This window comes from Lathyrus oleraceus, chromosome 1, assembly GCF_024323335.1.
Source record: "Lathyrus oleraceus cultivar Zhongwan6 chromosome 1, CAAS_Psat_ZW6_1.0, whole genome shotgun sequence".
Taxonomy (NCBI): domain Eukaryota; kingdom Viridiplantae; phylum Streptophyta; class Magnoliopsida; order Fabales; family Fabaceae; genus Lathyrus; species Lathyrus oleraceus.
In genome coordinates, this window is record NC_066579.1 from 93,561,346 (window position 1) to 93,576,866 (window position 15,521).

Here is a 15,521-nt window from a genome sequence, read left to right on the forward strand (position 1 = left end):
TCACTGTCAGCATCCTCTACAGCATTGATTTGATCTTTGACCATCTTTTCAGAGCTAAATCCCAGACCAGATTTATCAGACTTGTAGGGTATGTTGATCAGTTGACCCCAGCCAGTACAGCCACCATCTTCAACCGCAGCTTGAGCGTCCTTCAGGGAAACCATGGCAGGAGAAGCTCGAATAACCTCAGGCACAAGGGGAGTCGGCTTAAGGACAGGATTGGGCGGAGGAACCACTTCAAATGACTGATACGGAGTCTCGAAGAATTCACCATCCATCTCGACATATCTGAAGGTATGCACACTACTGACAATGTATTCTTCTTCCCCACACACAGTGACAATCTTTCCCTCTATTGGATATCTCAGCTTTTGATGGAGAGACGAAGCTACAGCCCCTGCCCCATGAATCCAGGGGCGTCCCAGCAAGCAGGAATAGGCGGGGCGAATGTTCATTACATGAAAGGTAGTGTTGAAGACTTGAGGTCCTATCTTGATAGGGAGAACAACTTCACCGTGGACAACACTCTTCGCACCATCATAAGCCCGCACCACAATGTCACTAGGTTTCAGCTCAACGCCCTTGCAGTCAAGTTTCTCGAGCACGGCTTTCGGTAACACATTCAAAGAAGAGCCATTATCGATCAACACATGAGACAAAGTGATTCCCCTACACTCAATGGAGATATGCAGGGCTTTATTGTGATTCTTTCCCGCTGGTGTCAGGTCAGCATTGGAAAAACCTAGGCCACCGTCGACAGTCAGATTAGCAACATAATTTTCGAACTGATCGACGGAGGTCTCCTGAGGTACATGGGCAGTCTTCAGGAATTTTATCAAGGCATTGGCATGAGATTCAGAAGACAACAACAAGGACAACATCGAGATTTTGGAAGGAGTGTGCCCCAACTGCTCTACCACATCAAAATCACTCTTGCGGATGATTTTCAACACTTCTTCCATTTCTCGTTTGGCAACGTCTTCAGTAGTATCTTCGACAGGTGTCTCTGACTGAGAAGGGTTGACTGGTTCCTTTCCTCGGTTTTCGGGAACCGGAGGTGAGATCTCTGGAGAGAAGATCCTTCCGCTTCGAGTAACTTTACTAGTCCCAACAATGTCATTAGGATTAGCAGGATCACCAACTTGCTTTACGCCATGGACATAAACATCACCTCCATAATTCCACGGAATAGCTTTGCTTGAGGAATACGGGATCGGGCCAGGTGCAGTAATGATCAGGGGAGCTACTCTGGGCTCAGCAATAATCTTCACAAGGTATTCTGGGAGCTGGAACCTTGGACCTTGCAATCACAGATACTTCTTCAACAGGGTTTTCCGTCTTAGAAACCCTTTCAAAGAGAATTGTACGATCGTCCATCAGCTGTTGAATACCATTCCTCAACTTCAGACAGTCCTCGGGCCGGAGTATGCAGAGATTGCAATCTTCAGTACAACCTGGAAATAAACCAGCTCGCAATAAATTCCTCTTTATGATCGGGAGAGGAGATGTTAAGTCCGCTATAGTAGTGATGAGAGAATCGTCATCGAGAGCATTAACGGCCTTGTCATGATTAGGCATAGGAGCAGTGATGACATTAGGAGTCTCCGGAGGCTCGAACTCAATTTCCCCAGCATCGATCATGTCCTGAATCTTATTCTTCAACAGCCAACAATCGTTTGTATCATGCCCGGGGCTATCGGAGTGATACGCACACCTGGCATTGGGATTATAACGAGGCGAAGCAGTGTTGACATTTGCAGGAGGACCTCTGAGAGTGATTAGGTTTACCTTCAGCATACTTTGCAGTGCTTGTGCTAAAGTCATATTGAGCTTGGTGAACTGCCTTCTTGGTCTGTCTTGTCTTTGCTGGAAGTTTTGAGCTGGCGGGGCTGCGATCGTCACTGCTCCAATGGCATGGTCACCGATTTTCTTATTATGATGCTTTTGACCATACACAGCATTCGATTCATTCTTCCCATGGTAGGACTTTTTACTGCTTGTAGAAGTAGCTGCCTGTAATTTTCCACTTCGAATGCCGCTTTCCACCCGTTCACCTGTCAGTATAAGTTCAGTGAAACCTGATGAAGAACTCCCCAGTAGGTGGCTGTAGAATGGGCCAGTCAGGGTACCCATGAACAGGTCTACTAATTCTCGGTCAGTCATAGGGGGTTTGACTCTGCCGGCCAAATCTCTCCATTTCTGAGCGTATTCTTTGAAGCTTTCTTTAGATCCCATGGCCATATTCTGCAACTGCAGCCGAGTAGGTGCTAATTCAGAATTGTACTGGTACTGCTTGTAGAAAGCCGTTGCTAAATCAGTCCAGGTGCGGATGTCAGAGCTCTCGAGCTGATAATACCATTCCAACTGAGTGCCAGATAGACTCTCTTGGAAGAAATGGATCCACAGTTTCTTATCAGTGGTATGCGGCTGGATCTTTCTCACATAAGCCCTTAGATGCATCTGAGGACAAGACGCACCATCGTACTTAGTGAAAGTGGGGATTTTGAATTTGCGAGGAATGGTCACATCGGAGACCAGACCCAAACTTTCGAAATCCAGACCAGGTGTCTTCTGACCCTCCATGGCTAGCATGCGTTCTTCCAGCAATTTGTACTTATCATCTCTTGGAGAGTACTGTTCATTTTCATACTCCTCATCGTCATCCTCAGGGTTAGAGAAATCAACATTCTCCTCCTCTGAATCATTTTCCGCCCCCTCTTCTGGACCATTCGGGATTCCAAATTTGATTCCCGTAGCCTGTCCTTTACGCCTTCTGCCCGGGTTAATGAAGCTCACAGCTTTCTTGTCCTTCTTCTTTTCAGCCAAAAGAGCCTTCAGCTCCTCCTGCCCCTTGGACAAGCTCAGCATCATCTCCTTGAATTGAGCATTCTGAGTCTGGAGATCTTTGACAGTCTGTTCGAGATCCATTTTTCTGTTTAAGAGGCAGACCGTGAGAATATGGTCCTTTAGAACACCTGTTATGCGATGTTATGTTATGCGATGCAATGTATGAAATGTTTTCAAGGACTTTTGGAATTTAACTCCGCATAAATCCCCAACAAGAGGGAAATGTTTTATTGCTACTTTTTTTTTTGATCAATGTTCATTACAAAAGGAATAATAGTAAAAATACAAAGCTCAAGTCTCCCAGGGGCGACTTCTTTTCGGGCGAAGATATGCATTGAGTCTTCGTTCCTCATTAAGCTGACTAACACTTTCTTCCTTTCTGCATTGAACTGAGCTTCGAAAGTATCTCTCTCTTCTCTCAACTGGGTCCAGGATCTTTTCAATTCCTCAACATCAGTAGGCATATCTGGATAAGGAATGATCTGGGAAGTAGCTCCTTCGGCCTCTGATTCAACAGTCAATGGTCCGACTGCAAGATATGGCATGACAAGTTCGCGAGCTCTGGCGCGCACCCATCTGAGATAAGGCTCCATAGGAATAGAATTTTCTTTCCTAAATTGCTTCTTTTCACCATGCCCCACGCTCGTACAAACCTTTGGCGGAGACCTTGAGAGTCATTGTCATAGTCAAACACTGTACCTTGAATAATCATTTCATGTGGACCATCTCTTCGAGCATGCCCAAACTGACGTAGGGCTAAGACAGGATTATAAGTAATACCTCCCCTTATCCCCAGGAGTGGTACATTAGGGAATTCTCCACAACGGTCGATGAGGGTGACGTTTTCTCTGAGATTGGAACACCAACGGATGTCTGAATGGGAGAGTGCCATTGTCCTTTGAGACCATTTCAGATTTTGATCATTCTTCAAGACTGATTGAGGGAGGTGCGAAATAAACCACCTGGACAACAAAGGTACGCAGCACATGAGAGTCCCTTGCCTCCTCATAGTACGAGTGTGAAGGGAATGCAAGACATCTCCAAGCAAGGTAGGCACAGGATTATGTGTGAGGAATATCTTAATAGCATTCACATCTATGAATTTGTCCGGATTAGGGAATAGCACCAAACCATAGATTAGCGATGCTAAAACATCTTCAAAAGCATGGACATTCACAACTTTTAGGAATTCTCGGGCCTTACTTATCAGAAATTTGGCAAGTAAACCTTTCGTTCCACTCCTTGTTACCCAATTGGTCTCAATGTCAGATTTTGTCATGCATAAAGCTGCGGCAACTTCTTCAGACTTTGGCATCTTTTCTAAACCACTGAAAGGTATTTGGTCCAGGATAGGTATCCCGAGCAGCTGGGAGAATTCTTCTAATGTGGGTACCAACTGATAATCTGGGAAAGTGAAGCAATGATGTTTAGGATCGAAGAACTGGAATAGGACTCTCATCATATCTTCTTTGAAACCAGTGGTAACTAAGTTGAGAAGATGACCATGTTTCTTGTTGAACTGAGCATGATCGGGAAGTTCTAACACCAAATCCTTGAGTTGAGGAGAGATCGTTACAAGATTGATCCGGATAGTCTTCCTGGAAGCCATAACCTGTTCAACAGAGCAAAGCTAAAATCCTAAGTCCTTGAAATGGTTAGTATGATGCCATGATGTTATGATGTTATGATGTTATGATGTTATGATGTTATGCAAACGCAAGCATGTCACACAACAATTATTCCTAGGTTTTAAGGCTTGCATGAGTTCCATAGGTAAGTACCCTCCCCACTGAAGTTTGGTTGGTTCAACCTGTCCTAGAATAGTAACCGGGTTCTAGAAGGATCTCAGATCATCGACCTTTCTTTAAGTCCACTTCAGTGCAACGCCAAGTGGTTGACCGAAGCTTCCCTAAAGTCCAATCTCAAAGAGCGTAATATCGAGTATCAACCAACCTCAGTCGGAACCGAAGCCAGTTATCTCACTACTTTCTAATGGCTAGGATGAGTCAATTAGGGTTCTAAAGGTCTGGTTAATGCTTTGATGACACCACGCGGAAGCCAAATTTTTCCTCAAGTAACATGAGGAACATCAGGACAACCAAAGTGTCACATTAACCGTAGCTATCATTTTAACCATTCCAGTATACGCCGGATAGTCGCGATGATCTATTGCTACTTACCTAAGGTACACTAGATCCGGGTGTAGGATCTTTCACTCAAAGCCCCCTTAAAAGAAGGAACAATAAAACATAAATGATTTTTTTTTTTTTTTTTTTTATTTTTAAGATGGACCTCTCTTTTTATTGTCCCCAGCAGAGTCGCCAGTTCTGTCATACGGTGAACTGGACCTTATTGGATTTGTAATCGCAATGTCGCGGTTAGCAAGAGTCGCCACCGACTTTTCTTTTATCCCATAAGGAAAGGCGGAAAAGAACAGGAAAGACCTTAATTTTAAATTCTTAGGTTCGGGAGGTACTTTATACAAAGGGAAGGTATTAGCACCCTTTGTATCCATGGTTATCCATGGGCTCTTAATTGCTCAATCATTTATGTTTTCTAGTTTGAAAAAGGTGGTTGAGAAAGGTGTGAAAAATGTTTTGCAAAATGAGAATTTAACTTTGTAATGATTCTTGCATGAATGTATACAAAGTGGTTATCTCGTTTTAATTTAGAAAATAGTTTAGAAAAATATAACTCGGCAATGATCCTAGTGCGGATGTATGCTAAGTGGTGATTTTCCAAAAAGATGTTTGAAAGGTGTGAGGTGAAAAGTATATTTTTTGGTTATGAATGAGCAATTAAGGTTATACCTGTCCGAGGTCTTTCCGGGCGTTTCCTATCCTTATGAGGGTAAAACTGTCCTTACTATTGAGAAGTAAGTAGTTTTATCCTTGGGATGTAGAAGGGTCATCGTAGGGTCATCGATTGGTCATTGAAGGCAACAGTTGTGAGGATACCTTAGCATTCGAAGGGACTATCATCATTTAACCGTAGGCTACACCGAAGGGTCATCGAGGGACAAAGTCGTATTTCCGAAGGCAACATCCGAGGGACTATGATGATTTAACCGAAGGGTCTTTGCTAAGGATATCCCACATTCGCGGGGCATGACCGTAATATTGTAATCGTGGGGTAATAAAGAGAGGTCCGATATCATTTATTTAAAGTCCATGTTTTACGTTCATTAGGTAATTATGGTGATACCGCATTAAATCGATACATTAAAATCAACCCATTAAGGATCACTACATTGAAATTAATTAGGCAATCAATATGAATCTTCACATTAAAGTGAAACAATTTAGAATCCATCTCCATGAAAGCTTCCCATGCATAAAGCGGAGTACCTAGCCGGTTATTTCTTCGGAAGTATGCTAGCCTTTACACCATGAACACACGGATTAAAGCATCGAGATAAAATATAATTGGAAATTGCACCATAAGATAAATATAACAGCCAGGAATTTAAGCCAAATAATGCAGAATCATCATTAGGTAAACATAAAATGGGCAGCAAGAAGGCAAAGCAGCCCCTGGCCCGGTCGCCTCTGCTTCGCCTAGCGAAGGCTCAGCGAAGGCTCGCTGCGGGCTCGCCTAGCGAGGAGCTAGCGAGCGGCCACGGATTTGAAATTTGAGAACATTAGGACCTCAACCTGCAGCATGGCTTATGGCATCCAACACATAATTAGATGGTTCAGTTTCACAATATTCAAGCACATTTAAATTCTCATGCAAAACTCCAAAATATTTATGAATTCAATTATAATATCCTCCACGAATTAAGAACATGAAGTGATACCATATGCCAAGTGAGAGTACAAAACGATATCACATGCAAATTAAGACACTAAAGTGGTACCACATGCAAAATAAGGACACAAAGTGATAATCATATGCCAATTAAGAAACTAAAGCGATAATAGTGAGGCAAACCTGTTTGCAAATCGAGTTGCAACCTTGAATTGGCGAGCCGGATTGAGTTGGGCGACGGTAGCTTCGGAGCGGGTAAGCGGCCTTCAGGGTTTCCGCCTTCTGAACTCTTTGGACCAGCAGGGTTTCGGTGCTAGGGTTTTCTCGGGATCTCTGTGTGAGTGTCTCCGGGTGAGTGAGTCCGTCTCTGTGTCTCTTTTTCGTGGCAGAGGAGCATGTATTTATAGTAGTGGTAATGGTGACCTAATGGGCTTAAAATGAGGTCCAAATTTTCAAATTCTCGCAAGCTTCGCTAGGCGAAGGAATCACTCGCCTAGCGAGCAAACTAGGTCTGGGCTTTTTTGCTGGATCTGGTGCTTCGCTGGGCGAGTGGCATGATGAAATGCTCGCTAGGCGAAGGAGCTGCTCGCTTAGCGAGCAAGCTGTTTTGGGCCGCCTGTGGGTTGGGCCTGTTATGAGTGAGCTTTTGTCCATTTGATATCAGTGCCTTGCAGAACAAGTCAGAGGGTCTTGGAAAATGCTTTGTAATGTCAACGGGCAAATTTTGGGGTATGACACCTTGCAACCATGCAAAAGCTCTTATTTTTTGCTTTGTGTTTCTATTTTGGTGACTTGTGTGAATTTTTACATAATAACAAAGAGATCAAAAGGCACCACACATATATGCATCAAAAACTTAATTTTATGCAATACTTGGGGAATTCAATGATAAAACACGTTAGTTTGAGCCTATAAGTGTCAAGTTTTCATGTGGATAAATACTATCTTTTGGCACTTATCAATACCTGATGTGTTGGAACTTAAGAAGATGATTTTGGAGGAGAGTCACAGAAGCAGTTTGAGTATTCATCATGGGGCTACTAAAATATACCAAGATCTCAAGAAGATATTTTGGCGGTTAGGGATGAAGAGAGATATTGCGCAGTTTGGGTACTAGACTGAGGTTGAGTTCTGCCTATCATCCGCAGATAATGGTCAGACTGAAGGATTATCTAGTCTTTGAAGGACTTATTAAGGGTTATGTCTTAGATCAATGTGGTGCTTGGGACAATTATTTTCCATTGGTTGAATTTACGTACAATAAAATCTACCATTATAGTATTGGAATGACACCATTTAAAACTTTGTATGGTATTAGGTGTATGACTCATCTGTCTTGGTATGAGCATAGAAATAATGTTCTACTTGGACTAGAGATTGTTCAGCAGACTACTAAAAAGGTGGCGATTATCCAAGTGAAGATGACGGCATCGTTGAGTAGACAAAAGAGTTAGCACGATAAGTGGAGGAAGGATATTGAGTTTCAAGAAGGTAATCATGTATTTCTGAGAGTCACTCTTGTGACTGGTGTTGGACGTGCAATGAAGTCTAAGAAGCTTACTCCTTGTTTCATTAGTATGTATTAAATTACCCAACGAGTTGGATATTTTACCTACATAGCGGCCTTGCCCCCATCTCTTTCGAATCTGGATGATGTTTTTCATTCATCCCAGCTTAGGAAGTGTATTCCCAATCCATCTCATATAATTCAAATGGATGATGTGCAAGTGAATGATAACCTAACTATCGAGGCATCACCTATAAGGATTTATGATTGAGAAGTGAAACAACTGTCATACCCCGATTTTGGCCCTGAAAAGTTTTCCCCATCAATCACTCGTTTGCATTCTTTCTTCATTCACCTTCATATCCTTCATTCACGTTCATGTTTACTATTTCATTTTTTTTTCTTTCCACGTTTTTCACATTCCAAATTTACATTCATATTTTCTTCATTCACATTGAAAAAAAATTCCATTTCATATTCAAGAATTTCCACATACTCATTCATAGTTTGATTACTTCGTTCATTCATTCAATCATAATCATCCATGTACATGGCATATGAATAACTTATAATAAAAAAAAACATCTCATCACATGAATACATGAAGTTTCTAAGATGCAAAGAGAGATCCTTGTCTTGCTAAAAGAAACACCAATTTTCATTCATTGCAAATCATAGATTATCCAAAAATACATAATTTACAAAACTGGCACTAGTTTCACAGCACAAGTTTATGAACTGTCTTCCAGTTTTCTTCACAAGTTTATGAACTGTCTTCCAGTTTTCTTCACAAAAAATACATAATTTACATTGATCATAGGTTATATTCAAAATGGTCTTGCAAGTGAAGCAATTGATGCTTACAACATGACGAAAGAGTGTATAAATATAATCCCAAACCAAGGGACTTGGGTGAGCATTATACCAGCATATTCTCATGTTGGAGCTTTGCAACAAGGAACGAAAATTCATGGGAGGCTAATAAAAAACTCTCTCTACTTGGATGTCTTTGTGGCTACCTGCCTAATTGACATGTATGGAAAATGTGGGAAGTTGGAAGATGCAATGTCTTTATTTTATGAAATTCCACGGGAAACTTCAGTTCCTTGGAATGCCGTAATATCTTCTCTAGGGGTTCGCGGCCATGGAGAAGAAGCTCTGCAACTTTTCAAAGACATGCTAGCTGAAGGTGTGGAGGCAGATCATATTACCTTTGTATCTTTGTTGTCGGCTTGTAGTCATTCGGGTTTAGTTGATGAGGGCCAATAATGTTTTGATATTATGCAGAAAGAGTATGGGATCGAGCCTAGTTTGAAACATTATGGTTGTATGGTTGATTTGCTTGGCAGAGCTGGATATTTGAAAAAAGCTTATGATTTAGTGAGAAGTATGCATGTACAACCAGATGCATCCATCTGGGGTGCTCTTCTCTCTGCTTGTAGAATACATGGAAATGCAGAATTAGGTACATTAGCTTCAGAACGCTTATTGGAAGTTGATTCGGAGAACGTTGGCTATTATGTTTTGTTGTCAAACATCTATGCAAATACCGGAAAATGGGAAGCAGTAGTTAAAGTAAGATCCTTGGCCAGAGATCAAGGATTGAGGAAAACACCTGGTTGGAGCTCTGTTGTAGCTGGCAGTAAAGTTGAAGTCTTTTATACTGGGAACCAAACTCATCCAAAATATGCTGAGACATACAGAGAATTAAGGGTTTTGAGTACTAAAATGAAGAATCTTGGCTCTATTCAAGACTATAGTTTTGTCTTACAAGATGTTGAGGAGGATGAAAAGGAACAGATTTTGAATAGTCATAGTGAGAGATTGGCCATTGCATTTGGAATTATCAGTACCCCACCAAGAAGTCCAATTAGGATATTTAAAAACTTGCGTGTTTGTGGCGATTGTCATAACACAACTAAGTATATATCTAGAATTACTGAGAGAGAAATAATTGTGAGGGACTTAAACCGTTTCCATCATTTTAAAGATGGGATTTACTCATGCGGTGATTACTGGTAAAAGACGTTAATTTATAGAAATATGAAATGATTTTGTCGTAGTACACCAGATATGCATTAATCAAAAACTTTCTGAGGCAATCTCAAACACTTTTTTCAACAACTTTCGGCTGCTTCATAGCTACATTGAGTTCAAAGCAAGATAACTCAATCTGTTCTTCATCTCATGTTGCCACCTTTATCTCTCCTTCTCCTGAACCACTTCCTCTCCTCACTCAATTCCCCATTTTTTTCCACTATTTTCTTCTCCACCAAGGTCTCGTTGTTATGTCAAAAATGGAGCAGCAACGTCTTAAGAAACAACACAACAACAACAACAGGACCAAGAAACCGAAGAGATTCAACATGGTCCTTTACCCGTAGAACAACTTCAGACATCTGGTATAGTTACAATTGATGTTAAGAAGCTTGAAGATGTGGGTATTTGTGCTGTCGAGTCTGTTGTTTATACTCCCAGGAAGGAGCAGTTCAAATCAAACTCACGAAAATCAGAATCGGCTTATCATGTTGTCACAGACGTGGCTATACTGAGGTTTATGGTGGAAGTATGTTGGGGTCCTATGCTGGCTGCATTCAGTGTAACGCTTGACCAGAGTGATGACAGGGTAGCTACTTCTCAATCCTTACAGGGATTTCGACATGCTGTGCATATTACTGTTGTGATGGGCATGCAGACTCAAAGAGATGCTTTTGTTACATCTGTTGCCAAATTTACTTATCTCCATTGTGCTGGAGATATGAAACAGAAAAATGTTGATGCTGTCAAGGCAATAATATCAATCGCCATTGAAGATGGTGATCATCTACATTGAAGCATGTTTTACGATTAACCGTTCTTCAATATGCTCCACACCATCCAGTGTTATCCCAGCTACACTTTGTAAAGCCATTGAGTGTACAGACGGCAAAGTTGAATCTGTCAAAAGCCTTGAACCTATGTCAACCCCATTGGGATATGTGTCAACTCCATCCAGGCTGATGTCTGCCACACCTGCCTTGAAGCCACCTAAAAGGCATTTAATGACCCCTGAAGAAAATTTTGCAAGCTCACCGGACAAGTTGGTTGAGCGCCCACCTTCATCGAGGTCATCAAGGTCATCATGATTGTTGAAATTTGACACTCCAATGGAAAATGGAAATGATGCTAGCAGATACTCTTCTCCATTCGATTAGGGAAAAAGAAAGAATGGCAATAGAGGAAAGGGATCCAGCCATTTCACAAGCTAAGAAACGCAAGAAAATTATTGCCAGTCTTCCCAAGCTCTTCAACATGATTCACATGATGTTTCATTCTAGAAACCGTTCTGTCATCACAAAAGAGGAGCTGGTCAACACATTAATCTCAAGCCACTGTGATATTGTTGATAGAAGAGAAGTTGAAGGACAACTCCATCTGTTGTTAGAATTAGTTCCTGAATGGATTTCTGAGAAATTGGCTTCCAGTGGAGATAAGCTGTTGGTCTCTGTAAATAAAATGTTGAGCCCTGAATCCATAAGAGCATCACTTGAAGAAGCAAAATGAGCAGGAGAAACCCCTATCACTGAAGGATATCAGTAGCCTCATCATTCTGTTGAAGCAGGCTTTATGGTAGCTACTGTGGTTGCTGCTCGACGATATGATGCAGTTGTCACTGTTTTGATTTGTAATTCTCCTGCAAGCATCAAAAACAATTGAAATTGACACGACCACGTATTCATTAATTCAAAAAAACACATATTCAAGTGAGTTACAGTGGTGAATTGTTTCTTACCAACAGTGAAATTTTGGAAGTGAAGAGAATTGAGAAGGGGACCACAAGCTGAATATGGACAAAAACTTCCCAACCTCCGTACAGACACTTCCCACTACTCTGAGACTACACAGCAGGAAACACAGCAGAGGAAAGAGATTAATGGCATATAAAAGGAGGATCACTGTTCACAAAAAACCCTAGAGAGGATTGGCGGCTACCATTCAGAAAAGAAAAGGAGAGAATTGAAGGCAACGCTTGTCTACATTCACCTGTCGAGCTCGCCGCAACCGGTTAGCTTCCGTTCCGAGTTTTATTTCTATGTTTCGATTCTGCTTTGCATCCTTCCGAGGAAACCATGGTTGTTTTCTAATTCGGTTTCATCGAAGCCTCCATGTTTGATTTAACAATACCGTCGCCATGTTTGTTTGTGATGTTATCTGGCTGTTAAAATTGATGTTTCAAACTAGAAAGAAAAATATCGCTGGATGAAGATGAAAATGTTTATAAGAACCTGCTACTTTTTTTTAACTTTGTGCTTTATTTAAGAGTTTGGTTCATTTTTATCTTATGTATTAGTGCTTGAGTTTATACAACAAGGATGCTTGTATGGCTGAGTTGGTAAAGGGATGCATTGGCAAGCCTTTGGTCTCGGGTTTGATACCTTTGTGCTTCACTTTGGTTTTAGTTTTTTTCACTTTACTCAATTTTTAATCTTTGATTGATTTACGATCTATTTTATTATTAATCATTTGTTTTATTTTATTCTCCCTTTTCAACTTTAGTTTTTATTCTCTCGCCGTTATTTTATTTTTATTTGTTAAACATCGATTTTAATTTATGGATTCAACAATTTCCATGTTGTTTATCCATGATTATTTTTATCGATACATCGATAGTATTTCGCCGCGTTTTGATTAATCACATATGACATTTCAATTATTGTCAATATGAGCAAACCGGCTTTGAGCACATTATCTAGATTTCCTGTTTGCTTTTTTTTTAATCTCCATCTGCCTTGCACGTCGTTGCATTATGCGATTTTGATTCGCATCCTCGCATCCCGATTTTTATCCGTGCACGTCCCAATGTTGTTTCTTTCAACTTAATTTTTAAGTGTTTTGTAAATATAACTTTTTGTGTTATTTATTTTCTTCATATGGCTTACTCTTGGGCCTTCTTACAATGAGACAGTTCTCTTGCACTTACACTCATACATTGCATTATTTGTTGCTTGGGCCCGATTTAATTATTCCAATACTTTGAATCCCCATTTGACAAAATGTACCCCATTCCCCCGATGTGTAATAATTTTACTGTCTTATTTCTTTATTGCTTGACTGTTTAGTTAGCTACTAACACAAGAATAAAATCAACCATTTCCAAAAAAATCAAAAAAATAATGACTCGATCCAATGTCGAGTATTTTCTCAATAAACAAATCAATCCATTTCTTCCCCCCATTCTATTCCATTTCTTTCAAAAACTTCATCAAATGCTTGATCCAACGTCAAACCATTTTCATAATAAAAAATCAAAAAAATATTAATTCATATTCAAGACCTTTTCAATAAAGATGGAAATGGAACGTGGTGTATACCGCGCACTCCTGAGACTAGGATTCGAGACGGATGTCTCGCTCATCCTAATTCTCGCCATCATCCAGATTTATCTACTTTGTTTTCTCTCAAACACTCATTCAAATATTTCTCTTAAACGTCCATCAATGCTTGATCTAGTGTCAAGTCATTTTCACAACAAAAACTCAAAATACTTAATTCCTATCCAAACACTTTTCAATAAATATGGAAATGGAACATGGTGTATACCATGCACTCCTGAGATTAAGATTCGAGGCGGATGCCTCGCCTATCTTAGCTCTCGCCATCATTTTAAATTGTCAATGCGATTTCTTCAAACCCTTTCTCAATCAAACCTCAAAAACACTTAATTCTTATTAAACATTTTTGCAAATAAGATGAAAATGGAACGTGGTGTATACCACGCACTTCTGAGACTAGGATTCGAGATGGATATCTCGCTCATCCAAGTTCTCGCCATTACTCAAAACACATCAAACCAATCAATTTCTTTTTCTCGCCGTCGTGCGATTAACCCTTCAAACCTTTTCTCAAACGAAAGGTACTTTGTTTCAAAACAATGGAAGGCAATGTTTTTCCACCTGTTTTGGGTAGTCCAACAATGTTTTCGTCGATTTGACACAAAGTAGCTTTCGCTAAAATCGACCAACAGACAAACATTTTTCTACCCAGAACTACGTAAGCCTTGATTTCTCTGTTGAGATACGTAGGAGCAGGATTTGTAAATCTTGTCAGGCCCACTAATAAAAAAACTTAGATTTAGTCCTTCGTCAAAAATCCAAAAACATTCTCCTCTCTTCCATTCTTTCTTTCCCACCTAATAAATTGAAAAGCCTAACATTTCAAACTAACACTAACGCACACAACTGACCTAATGGTTCCCGTTGAATACAACGGACGTGATGGGTGCTAATACCTTCCCCTCGCGTAATTGACTCCCGAACCCTGATTTGGTTGCGACGACCAATAATCATTGTCGTTTTTGTCTTGGGTTTTATTGATATTTCCCCTTTCCTTTTTAGGAATAAATAAAGTTCGGTGGCGACTATGTTCAGTCCATCATCGCGAGCGTGCGATCGCGTTTCGCTAGGTCGTATTCCCATTTTTTTCAATGAGGTACGACAACAACTAAGAGGTAAAAAGATTGATTTGGTAAAGGTTGTTTGGGAAGGATATGCTAGATGGAGCATGATGTAGGAGCTAGAGAGCTGGATGAAGGAATCTTATCCAGATATATTTTCGCCAGCTAATTTTCGAGGGTGAAAATCTTCCTAAGTTGGGAAGAGTTGTAACACCTCAACTTTAAGTTATTAATCTTATTTAATTATTTGAGTATTTTTATGTGTGTTGCTTGATTTATTTAAATTTATTATAAATTATTTTAATTATTTTGGTATTTTGTGCGATTTAGGGTATTTTAGTAATTTAATAATTATTGAGAATATAGAGTATTTGAAGACGGAGAAATAAAATTGAATTATTAGAATAATTTAAAATATTTGGAATAATTAGTTGAATAAAATAAAATGGTTATTTTATAATTATTAACTAAATTAGATTTTTATTAAATAATTATTTTGTAAAGTTTTTATTTAATAGAATAAAAGTGGTGCATTCTTTAGAAAATAAAATAATTATTGAGATTATTTTATTAATTATTAGAATTATTAGTAATATTGTTGTTGATAAACACTTATAGTTAATTTCTTAAAGGGATGTATGAGTGAAAAGGTGTAGAGACCAATTGAAGTTTTAGGGTTATATTTAAACTATTGTGAAGGGATTTGAGGGTACGGAGAAAAAAGTTTACAATTTGGGAAAACGATTGACCGTGAAATGGGGTTTTGGAACAAAGCTTTGAGAGCGACCGTGAGGAACGTGAAGAAATTTGTCAAAACTTCAAATTTCGAGGTAAATGGGATATTTGTTTTACTTATAGGATGATCCTAAGCAGTCAGGATAATGAGGGGTCATTAACCTCATATATCTGTATTTCGTATTATACGACCTTTGTCCTTATTGGTGACCCAAGGGGGTTGGCCAAAACCCCTAAAGCCACTTATTG

General features: G+C 39.9%; 1 pseudogene; it reads left to right on the plus strand.

Moving 5' to 3' along the window:
* The first annotated feature begins 8,917 nt into the window (after nt 1-8,917).
* Nucleotides 8,918-11,231, plus strand: LOC127118554 (pentatricopeptide repeat-containing protein At4g33990-like; annotated as a pseudogene).
* The last annotated feature ends 4,290 nt before the right edge of the window (nt 11,232-15,521 follow it).